We start from the raw sequence: 12,320 nt of genomic DNA on the forward strand, positions 1-12,320 counted from the left end.
TTTAATATTCTAAACATAAAATCTTAAAAAGTTTAAATATAAAATATTGATTTAAAAGCTGTAAAACTGTAAAATTGTGCAGACTATTCTGCAAAATTAATTTAAAAAAATATTGTAAATATATAATAAAATATATTTAAAAATTTTTTTGGATAATAATGGATCTAGTGTATGTGCATTATTAAGACCCATTTGTACTATGTGTGAAAAAGCTTAATATATGAAAAATATGAACTATCAGAAAATCTGAAATATTATAATAGGGGATAGGTAAAGTATTTAATTATATATATAATATATAATATTATATATATATATATATATATATTATATTATATATATACACTCAAATATGATTCTTATATTACACAATTAAAAACTAAGTAAAACTTATATATAATTTGTTTGGAAAAGAAATGTAAAAAAAATAAATTAATCAAATGTTAAAATAACTCTTAAACTAATTAAAAGATTACCTAACAGAAAGTTACTGTCTAAAAGTGACTGACCGACAGCATGTGCAGAACGTCAGACACTCAACTGCTTTGCTTAGATTTTAGTAAATACTGACTTCTTATTCAGTTTGTGGTCTCATTTCATCTATTTGTAAACACAGAAATGTTAAAAAACAGTGCCTCAGTGGTCCACGTCCTGACAATGGCTAACTATCTTATTTACAATTTCATTTACTAATACATACAATCTTAAAAACGTTTAAATATAAAAATATTGATTTAAATGCTGTAAAACTCATACTATGCACAATTATTATTATTAATATTTTATTAAATAAAAAGATATTGTGAATATAAATTGTAAAACTACTGACCTTTTGAAGAGGTTTTCTGATAAAGATGATCTGTAGGTTGGTAGATGGGCGTGGATGGACACTGTGACAGATGGAACAGAGGATAGTTTGATAAAACTGATAAAACCAAAGAGCTCTCTGTCTCTGTATGACCTTACATCACCACATGCACTGATGGAAGCGTGGCTCGATATGTCAAAACACAAACTTAAGTGCATGAAGTGATTCAGATGCTCTCTTCTTAATGACTGGAGAAGTTTTTGATGCCAAAGGTGAACCGCGACATGCAAATCTAACACAAATTTGTGGAAGTGCCCAGAGAGTAAACTGCTAATTTGCTTTTCTGAAATCGTGATACATGCGTCTCTAAGTAATGGAAACACCACAGGTCTCCAGGTACAAAATCAGCATGTTCAGCTGAAGGTAAACTGACCTCAGGTCAGATAGTGGCTCAGTTCCAAAACCAAGTGAGCGTCCTTGTTTCTACTGCCTACATAAATATTTGTTTTAAGGCAGCTTCCTAACCTCAAATGTGACCTTGCAGTAATCGATTTGAGAAGCTCTATAAACAGAAATCAGTGTTTGTGTACAAATAGCATCCTCTATCAATGCACATAGATACCTGGTAGTTGATTTTAAGTTTGCTTTACAAATAAATGTGATTAATAATTTACGTATCTGTTTACAAAAATCACACAGTATGGCATTATATGTCAGCTTGTGAAACAAATTTTATAATGAGATGTTTTAGAAATGCTATTATAAACAAAAAAAAAACTGTAAAACAAAACAAACCAATAATCAAACAGACAAACAAACAAATAAACAAATAAATGATTAAATTAATTAATTAATAAGGTGAGTAAGAAAATAAATTGATTCATTAGATGTAATTATTTACTTATTTGTTTACTAAATTCACATTTTATACCTTCCATAACAGTACGCTATTACATGTCAACTTGGGAAACAAAACATATAATGAGACGTTTTAGAAACAGTTAAAAACAAACAAACAAATAAAAAAAGTGGGTAAATAAAAGAAAAATAATTAACAAAACAGTTAAACAAACAATCAAATGATAGAGAGATAGATAGATAGATAGATAGATAGATAGATAGATAGATAGATAGATAGATAGATAGATAGATAGATAGATAGATAGATAGATAGATAGATAGATAGATAGATAGATAGATAGATAGATAGATAGATAGATAGATACAGTAGGTAGGTATAGGTGGGTGGATGGGTGGATGGATGGATGGATGGATGGATGGATGGATGGATGGATGAAATAATTGAATGAATGAATTATAAGTAAATAAATAATGAATGAATGAATGAATGAAAATACAATGGAAAACAAATCTGGGTGTTTCCCAGTGTTGGGTTGCAACCGGAAGGGCATCCGCTGCATATACTGATTAAGTTGACAGTTTATTCCCTGTGGCGACCCCTGATTAATAAAGGACCGGAAAGAAAATGAATGAATGGATATATGATAAATAAATAAATAAATAAATAAATAAATAAATAAATAAATAAATAAATAAATACATTTATTGTATGTCAGCTTGGGGAAAAACAATCTCATAATGAGATGCTTTAGAAATGCTTTTATAAACAAAAACAAAACAGTAAAACAAACAAACAACAAAAAAAAAAAAAAAAAAAAAAGAAAAATGGCAGAAGAAGAAGCTGTCTGGCAGTAATGCGAGTGTCGGGTGTGAAGTCGAGCCTCTCAGGCGGCACTGCTGATACAGAGACTCCATAGATCCCGCTCTGTGCTTCATTTGTTCAGCTCATTAAATATTGAGCAAGTGGCAGATTTGTGTGATTGCCAATAAAATGCCTCTCTTACACTGTGAAATGCCTGGAAGCACTGAAAACGCCACACACACACACACACACTCATCCATTTTCTAATACACACACGCGCACAAGCACGCAATTATATCCATCCTTCCATATAAGACTTAAGAGGCGGTTATTTCATATTTTACGACTGTATTTTCACATTTAAGTCTATTCACTGGTCACTGGCTGTCAGTTGGTAGGCCAGGCATGCAGTTCTCTAGAGTCTTCATTTTGGTTTGATAAATTACCATCGTTTGAATACTGTACATACAATGTTGCATGGACATACATGTTTTGAGCAGTAAATGTGCAATATATGAAACGTATACAGTTTACATGAGGAAGAAAACATGCTATGCGACATGCATTATTAATCAAAGCAGCAAATGAAAATATAATGTGGAAAAAAACACCAGGAGTAAAGAGATATGATAAAGTTGCAGGTCAAACTAAATATTGTAGAGTCTGAAAGCTAACTTTGATGTTGGCTTGGAATCCCCTTTAGAGAAAACTCTACACGAGGTGAACATTTGTGTAATAATATGTTAAAATCACATAAAAATATGGGAAAAATGTGGTTTAGGAACTCATAAAAATGTTAACATTTCATTTAAAATCACTTTTGAAAAGCTTGAAGGTTTTATTTAGCCTCATTTTTACATGGTTAACATATTGTTGTAATGACCTAGCAGAACATCTTTACTGGTCATTAAATAACTGTGCAAATACCAGTAAAATAAGTACAGCAAAAACCACAATATGTACAACAAAAAGTCAACAACAATATGTTTACATTGCATTTATGTACTCTCCTGACATAAATTTTGCAACTGAAATGGAAACTACAGTACCATGGGCAATGCTAGACGCAATTTACTGGGGCACGTGCCCCAGTAAAAATCTCCAGTGCCCAGTAAATGCATTGAGATATGATTTAATTCATATGCAAGTGTATTATTAAGAGTGGTAATTCCGAAATAAAGGTGTTATTCTCTATGTGCAACCAAACCAACGCTGGTGAAAGCGTGTTATCAAAAAGCAAACTGACGCCTCTACGCATGTGCGCAGAGAATCCGCACACCTCTCGCTTGCGCTACTCTTCTGCCGATGCGAGTCCCGGTAGTTAACATGCGCACCAAAAACCATTGCTGAGTGATGCATCATAAAGGCTGCATCCAGATACTATTGAAAATATATATGTAAAATATATATGTATATGTATGTATATGTATATGTATGTATATGTATATGTATATATATATATATATATATATGTATGTATGTATATGTATGTATATATGTATAAAATCAGTGTATAAAATATATGTATATATGTATAAAAATCACGTCTTTTTGGCACTGATGTTTCATTTTGTGTCATTAGCAAATCCTGACAGTAGGCAAAAGAGGGTCCTGCACGGGTGCATGCTGTTAGTAAATCTGTCTCTTGAGTGTTTAGCCATCATCATCATCATCACATTGACAATCACAAACACACTGCTCCTCTTTCATGTCATTGACACACCAGCAGCAGATAAACCCATGTTTGATCCGTTGTGGGACGTTTAGATGTTAACGGATTAGTTCTGGCATCAGAAGCGAGTCAGTGTGTGTCGTTTTCAGAGCCTGTGACTTGTTACACACTGTGTTTCCCCTGAGGGTGCAACAAAACACTGGTGAAGGACAGAGAAACCGTCTTTTATGTGCCGGCTTCTCCCGCTGCGGTCACTTTCTATCTCTCTAGGGTCCTTAAAGCTGGTGGGCAAGAGAAAACCACAGGGAACACAAACAAATGATGTCATCGGAATAAATATACAGTATATTTAAGTGCAGATACAGATATCTGGTTCACATTTAGTTGCTTCATCACACAAACTGTCATGAGCTTCTTTGAGGCTTTTCATATACGGTTGAAGTCAAAATTATATTAATAAGTCAAACTATTAGCCCTCCTGTGATTTCTTTTACAAATATTTCCCAAACGATGGCTATTTTACAACCCAGGCTCATTATTGATAAGTACCAAGTGGTGTAGTCAGGGCTATACGCACATATACTCTGTATGCCTACTTTTTTTACACATACTGTTTGGATATTACGATTTCTGAGGATCAATAATTGCGTATACTTTACACTGGCTGCCTGTTAAGTTTCATATTGAATTTAAAATATTCCTTCTTACCTATAAAGATTTAAATAATCTAGCTCCGTGTTTATTTAAACCAACCTTCTGTCTCGCTACAATCCAACTCGCTCTTTAAGATCTCAAAAACTCAGGGCTTCTGGTAGAACCTAGAATAGCAAAGTCGAGTAAAGGAGGTCGAGCCTCCTCATTTATGGCTCCTAAACTCTGGAATAGCCTTCCTGATAACGTCTGAGGCTCAGACACACTCTCGCAGTCAAAACTAGATTAAAGACCCATCTCTTGAGTAAAGCCTAAACTCACTGCATCACTTAGCGGTATGATACATGAATGTACTCCACACAGGTTCTTCATCTCAATATATAAACTATGAACAGCAGCTACACTAATTATTCTCTTTATTCTCTATTTTCACCTGGGGATACTCTTCCCGAGACCCTTAGACCACGCAGTGCCACTGATTCGATCCAAGACCAGAGACTAGATGATTCCAAGGTTTCCATATCCTGAACCAGGCCGTATCCTGAGCAGCTACGTAGTGGTCATGGAGGAGTGGAGAGCATGTGACTGATCCTGTGACACTCCAGGGACAGACGAGTCTCCGCTGAGTTCCAGCTTCCAGCCTCCGGCACTTGGACTGCAGCTCTGCACAAAACGTGTGGCCAGTGGAGAAATGGTCGTGCCCATCTGAGCCTGGTTCTCTTAATTTTCTTCTCTGGTTCTCTTTTTTTTTCTTCACCTTCGCCAATTGGTGAAGTATTTTCCTCGCCAGTGTTGCCACTAGCTTGCATAATTCGGGATCTGTAGAGCTCCACATCGATGGATTTTCTCTTCAGTGTTTGAACCCTCAGTAGTGATTATTAAACCACACTGAACTGAGCTAAACTGAACTGAACTTAAAACTTTGAAAAATTAACTGCACTGTTTCAATTTACTATGATCTTCTATGTGAAGCTGCTTTGACACAATCTACATTGTAAAAGCGCTATACAAATAATGGTGAATTGAATTGGTGAATATACCCTGGGTATACTCACTTGTTTTGCAGATTAAACTTTGTTAATGTATGTGTATTCGCGTCCCCTTTAACTGCATACCAAATGTTTTTTTAACTCGCACCTTAATTTGTTGCAATTGGTACATTTTGTTTAACTTGCGCCATTCCCCCGCACCCTGACGACCGCAACAGCTGTGAGAAAATTTCATGAGATTTTTCGAAGACGACGACAAGTCAACTGAATGAAGTCTCATTAAAACATTCAGATAAATTATAAAACAGCATGGCATCGCTTTAGCGCCCCCTATATTTCTATTTAGCCCTGGTTAAAACTTTTGTGATTACCTCGTGAACTGTACACTACTAAATGATCACCTCAGTCCCCTTTAAATTTAATATGAAATCGCCGGCAGACTTCTGCCACTCTGTTTTCAACTGGTTTTCATTTAATCAGCAAACCACAGCTGTGTTGGGGTGCGTTTCCTTAAAACCATCGTTAGCCAACCAAGGTCGCAAGTTTCGTCGTTACAAACATAGTTCGTTGCTTTGGCGTTTTCCAAATCCATTGATTCAACAAACATTCACAAACTGCGTCGCAAACTTGTATGCTTGCAACTACACCTCTGAAGCTGTAGTTAGAAACATAGTCCCTGGCTGTGTTCTATTCCCAGTTATCCCCCTATGCCCTATTCTTTTAGAACAAAAGTCATCTCTCTTAGGTGTAATTTCCTTTCAAAGTATTTTTACAGTTCAGTTTAGTGATCTTCATGTTTACAATTGCGCTCTCCTCGCAGTGCACTTTAAAAACATTGATGTAATTTTGAACACAGCCGTGGCTCATGACGAAAGCTATAGGTGACCTTTTATATAAAAGCAGAATTTACGGGTAACACTTTACAATAAGGTTCATAAGTTAATGCATTTACTAACATGAAGTAATCATGAACAACACATGAACAGCATTTATTAATCATAATTGAACATTTACTAATGCATTATTAACATTCAAGTCCATGCTTGTTAACATTAGTTAATGCACCGTGAGTTACATGAACTAACAATGAACAACTGTATTTTGATTAACTAACGTTAACTAACATGAACAAATACTGTAGTAATGTATTGTTCATTGTCTGTTCATGTTGGTAAATGAATTAATTTACATTAACTAATAAACCTTATTGTAAAGTGTGACCAATTTACGTTACGTCTCCAAAGCTTGTGAAAACAAAAAAAACAAAGCATACGTTAATGCTTTTAATTTATAGTAGTTTATTTATTAAGTATCTGTACTGTATATGACATGGGCCTGTTGGTTAGAACATTTCTGCAGAGGTTTGCATTTGTCAAATTGTAAAAAAAAACAAAAAAAACAACAACAACAACAACAATATCCTACTTAATAATAATAAATAATAATAAATCATCAATATTAATAATATTACTATTAAATTAAAATTTTTTTCATTTCCTAATGAATAATAATATTAAATTTTTTCTTAATAATTAGCCTCATTATTCATTTATTTATATGATTTATATATGATATTATATGTGTTAGCTTTTGTAAGTGATGTTATGATTTAGAACAGAATCTGGAATGTTCTCAGTATATTTGTAATAGAAACGTTGGCTCTATATGTGCCATTGACATATATTTAAATTAATATGGAAAGCGAGTGCACGTTTTTACCAAAACTAATATTGGATTTTTTTTTTAAATGCATGTGCGTGTAAAACAACATAATTTGCAGAAATAATGATGGGGGTTCTTCTCTAAAGAAGTTGCTACTCCACGCCGTTTAGAGCATCATATGGGTGTTTATATTATAACTAACGTGGTTCAAATGATGGATCTACGACAGAGAAACACTCGTCACTACATCGTTCTATTCCCAAACGATGAATCGTACTATGATAGTTCAGCTGTGAGTAAGAGAGCACATGGTGTGTTTATCAATAGATTGTTATATCCGCATATTTGCGGTTATTTGCTATAGAAACACTTATTTCACATGTACCCCCAATGTCATGGTGAGCAATCGGGTTTTGCCATCTACTGTTTCCTCTGCGTTCCCCTCATCATCACAACTGTTTCCCCCAGCAAAAATGTAACTCTAAACAAACATTTTGCTATGTTTATTTCAAAATTAACTAGAAAATAAAACACATTACAGTGCACATGGCATTAATTATACCATACATCCATGCACAGGAATTGACACAGTGTCAGACCACTTAGTGAATGTACTCATGTACTTAAATGTACTCGAATGCATATCAGAGGTGACATCAGAGTGAAACATCATGTGTTGCATTGTATTAAATATCATTTCCTATTATGACAAAAGTACCGATTGACCTGCCCACCACCTTCCCTAAACCCAATCGACAGTGTTTTCCACGTTTTTAGATCTTACTACGTTCTCAACCTGTTATTTACTTGGTTATTTTAGTTTTTGCCTTTCGTTTTGTTTTAGCCACTTTCTGGAACTGCTCTTCGCCAGACTCAAACCCAGTCAATGCGGACACCTCCTCTCTGCGTCTCAAGTTTGCTGATGTACGCAGTGAGCTACTGGGCAAACTGGTAACAGTGAAGAAGCCGTTCACAGAGGTATGCTGTCAGCTGGTGGCGGAAAAAGAAAGAAAAGCCGCATCATACCACCCTGTAGTGTTTGTTTTAAAGATCAGTTATAAGAAATGAGGGCTAATAATTTTAATTTCAAATATATATACAATATATATTAAGATATATAACAGTCTATGACACCTCTTCTTTAGTATTAAAATCACACAACATGCTCTTCAGCAAAGGTTAGTCTGGTCCTTTGACTCTTTCTGCTGATTGGAGGTTTGGTCAGAGCAAAGTGGGCTATCAGTCAAAATTCTCTTGAAGGTTGAGACACTGTACAGTATGTTGAGATACAGATTGATACCCTGTTCAGATCTGACCTGGTGATCAATTCCAGCTGCAAACTGATTGCTCATTGAGATTCTCTACATTATCTTGTCCTCTTGAGCATGTGGCTTTACAGAGTGAGCTGACTTTTTGGGGGGCATGTGTTAAAGACTGCATGAACCGGAAGCTTTATGTACCATGTATTGTGACGAAGGACCCTAATCTTACACCCGGTGCAATGCGGCACAAGGCGTGACGCAAATGTTATTTGCTAGTTTCAGCTTGGCGCAAGAGTATTTTGACGTTTTGCAGCACGCTGTTTAAATAGCAAATGCATTTGCGCTCATATGTGCGTCTATAGGCGTTCTGGTCTAAAAAAGGGAGGTGTGTTTGAGGCGCATTGCTGGCGCATTGCTATTTGAGGAACTATAATAGACTGTTCAATAGACCAGATTGAAGCTGGTCTAAAGTCCAGCGCAGGAGCGCGTTAGTTGTGCGCCTCGCTTACACATTGCTTAATACACACAGGATGTACAGCAATATGCAAATATCTTTACAAATGAAAAAGAATTAAAGGATTAAAATATTACAAAAATTATATTTTCTAGCCTACTAATATAAAAACACTGCCTTCATGCCTTCGTTCATGAAGGCTTTTTCAGTTAATCATAAAAATTTATATAATGTATTATTATTAGCAGTATTATTATTAATGCATATTTATATTTGTTTTATAAAAACAGCTTAGATTTGCCCACCTGTCAGGTTTTAGACCATATGGGGCATAGCATGTGTATTGGATAAAACTCAGTTTTTTGACCACACTTCATTATTATGTTCATTTACTCGAGTGCTGGAGATTAGAACTGAATGTAGAAATAGTTTTATAACAAATCTTTGTGTTTAATAACAAAATTAATTATGTTATAGGATAATAGATGTCTGTGTGTACAACACGTTTCCCTGACCACGAGAGTGAAAGTGAAGTAAATATTGAGGAGGCTCATCTCTCATTCTAGCCTGTAGATGCTCTATTTAACTGTTTTCCTCTCTAGTGAAGGGTTCAGTTTTCCACTTACAAAGTCCGCCATGTAATAGAAAATGCACCATGGCGCGATGCAACTGACTCCTAAAGGGAATGGGAGATGAGACTTTGATTGGTTTATTTTCAAAACACACCTTTACTTATTAAGAGAATAAGCTCAACCCTGTTTAGACCATGCGCCACGACGCAAAGCGGATTTTACGTCCTTAAAATAGCAAAAGTGGATTCTGTCATGCCCTAATGCGTTTGCACCCTGCGCTTTGCACTTAGAGCGTGTTTCGTCAAATAGAGCCAGAAGTTTTCTAGAGAAGCAGAATATATAATAAGAAAAAACAGTGGGCATGGCTTGTTTTTTTTTTTCTAACTGTAAGCTGATTGAATGAATTAAATTGATTAAATGATTAATTCAGAAAGAGCAAAGAAATGGTTCGGAAGAGTTATTACAGCCTTATAGAGACCTCCTCTTCCCCATTGGAAAAACTGACAGTTGGAGGGGGGCGTGGTTGATACATTAGCTCCGCCCAATACATCAGACTGATGTAATCTGAGAATTTATCTGAAAACAAACAGGAAGTGCATTTAAAGATTACAATTTTAGATTACAAGACCAAACTATTTTTTTCTTAATGACATGCAGATGAATTGTTCACCACAAAACTAGCAATGTGAGCTAACAAATTAGTTTGGATTTTTTTATATCTACATTAAAGTCTGTGTGGAAATGTTTTTTTTTTTTTGTAATTGCACAAGTTAATCCAATAAAAATGTTAGTTTTGGTAATCTTCAATCAAAGTCTGACCATTTTCCCTCTGAGTTTGGAATGTTTTGTCCTCTGTTGGACTTTAACTTGATGGCTTCAGTGGCAATATACTTAGCCACGCCCCTCTTACGTTAGTTGCTATGAGGGAGTGATGCACAAAAAGAGAGCCCCGCCCCCTACTCAACATTCCATTTCAGTTGGAAGTACATCAACATACTGAAATCTCAGCAGCTTCTGATTCACATTGACTTTAATATGACTTGTAAAGATGCGATATTCTAGAAAACAATCTGGAATGACCATCATTCTCTTGCCATAGCTGGAAAGTGTCGTCCGTTTGGCCATCATCCTGCACAACCTGCTGTCTGAGTGTTTCAGTCATTTAAAAAGCTGATAGGTTCATTATGTCAGCTCATTTCCTTTTGGTTTCCTGTCCTCTCTGACAGCCTTTTTCTTTTGGATTGATAAAGCTCTTTTTTTATTTTTTTGAGGCCCAGTCCTCAAGGTAATGACCACTTTCGACATTTTTCCACCACTTTTCAGCTGTGCAGAAAATAGCGGCACTTATGTAGGTAGTCGGCTCTCTCTCTTTCTCTCGCAGAGGCACTGTACATAAACGCCTGACCCAAACACCGGCTGGCCCAAATGAGCTCTATATATATAAAGTGGTGGTGTCTGGACATCAGGCCTTCACTCAGCAGCAAGCACTGTCATTTCTCCACTCATCATCCTCACACACACATATCAGTCCCGTCAGTGACTTATGACTGCCATACTTGCATCTATACAATAAGGTAATAATACTTACAATAGGGTAAAGGCAATTAAGGGTGGCGACGTGGTTGTGCAGTACACTGTAAAAAAAAAGTTGATTCACTTAAATTCAACAAACTTCAGGACAATTTTCTTTCGTTTACACAACTTAAATCAATTCAAGTGCAGTGAATGGGTTGAAAGTTGAGTTAACCTCAAAAAATGTCTTAGAATTTTAAGTTGAGTCAACTTTTTTTTACAACGGGGTAGCACTGTCGCCTCACAGCAAGATGGTTGCTGGTTCGAGCCTCGGCTGGGTCAGTTGGCATTCTGCGCAGAGTTTGCATGTTCTTCCCTGCATTTGCGTGGGTTTCCAATGGTTGTTCCGGTTTTCTCACAAGTCCAAAGACATGTGGTACAGGTGAATTGGGGTAAGCTAAACTGTCCCGTAGTGTATGTGTGTGTGAATGAGTGTGTATGGATGTTTCCCAGTGATGGGTTGCAGCTGGAAGGGCATCCGCTGCTTAAAACATATGCTGGATAAGTTGGCGGTTCATTCCGCTGTGGTGACCCCGAATTATGAAAATAAAGGGACTAAGACAAAAGAAATGAATGAATGAATGATGACAGCACATATAATTTAGTAGATATTTTTCAAGACACTTCTATACACCTTAAAGTGACATTTAAAGGCTTAACTAGTTTAATTAGGGTTACTAGGCAGGTTAGAATAATTAGGCATGTTATTGTATAATGATGGTTTGTTCTGGCAGACTATCGTAAGAACAAAAAAAATAGCTGAAAGGGGCTAATATTTGACCTTAAAATGGTTTTTAAAAAATTAAAAACTGCTTTTATTGTAGCTGAAATAAAACAAATAAGACTTTCTCCAGAAGAAAAGATATTATCAGACATACTGTGAAAATTTCCTTGTTCTGTTAACAAAAAAAAAATTCAAATGGGGGCGAATAATTCTGACTTAAGTGTAATATTGTATCATTTGGGATGCAACTTTCTCTCTTCTCTCTCTCTCTCTCTCTCTTTGGTGTCAAGG

This window comes from Danio aesculapii, chromosome 13, assembly GCF_903798145.1.
Source record: "Danio aesculapii chromosome 13, fDanAes4.1, whole genome shotgun sequence".
NCBI lineage: Eukaryota > Metazoa > Chordata > Actinopteri > Cypriniformes > Danionidae > Danio > Danio aesculapii.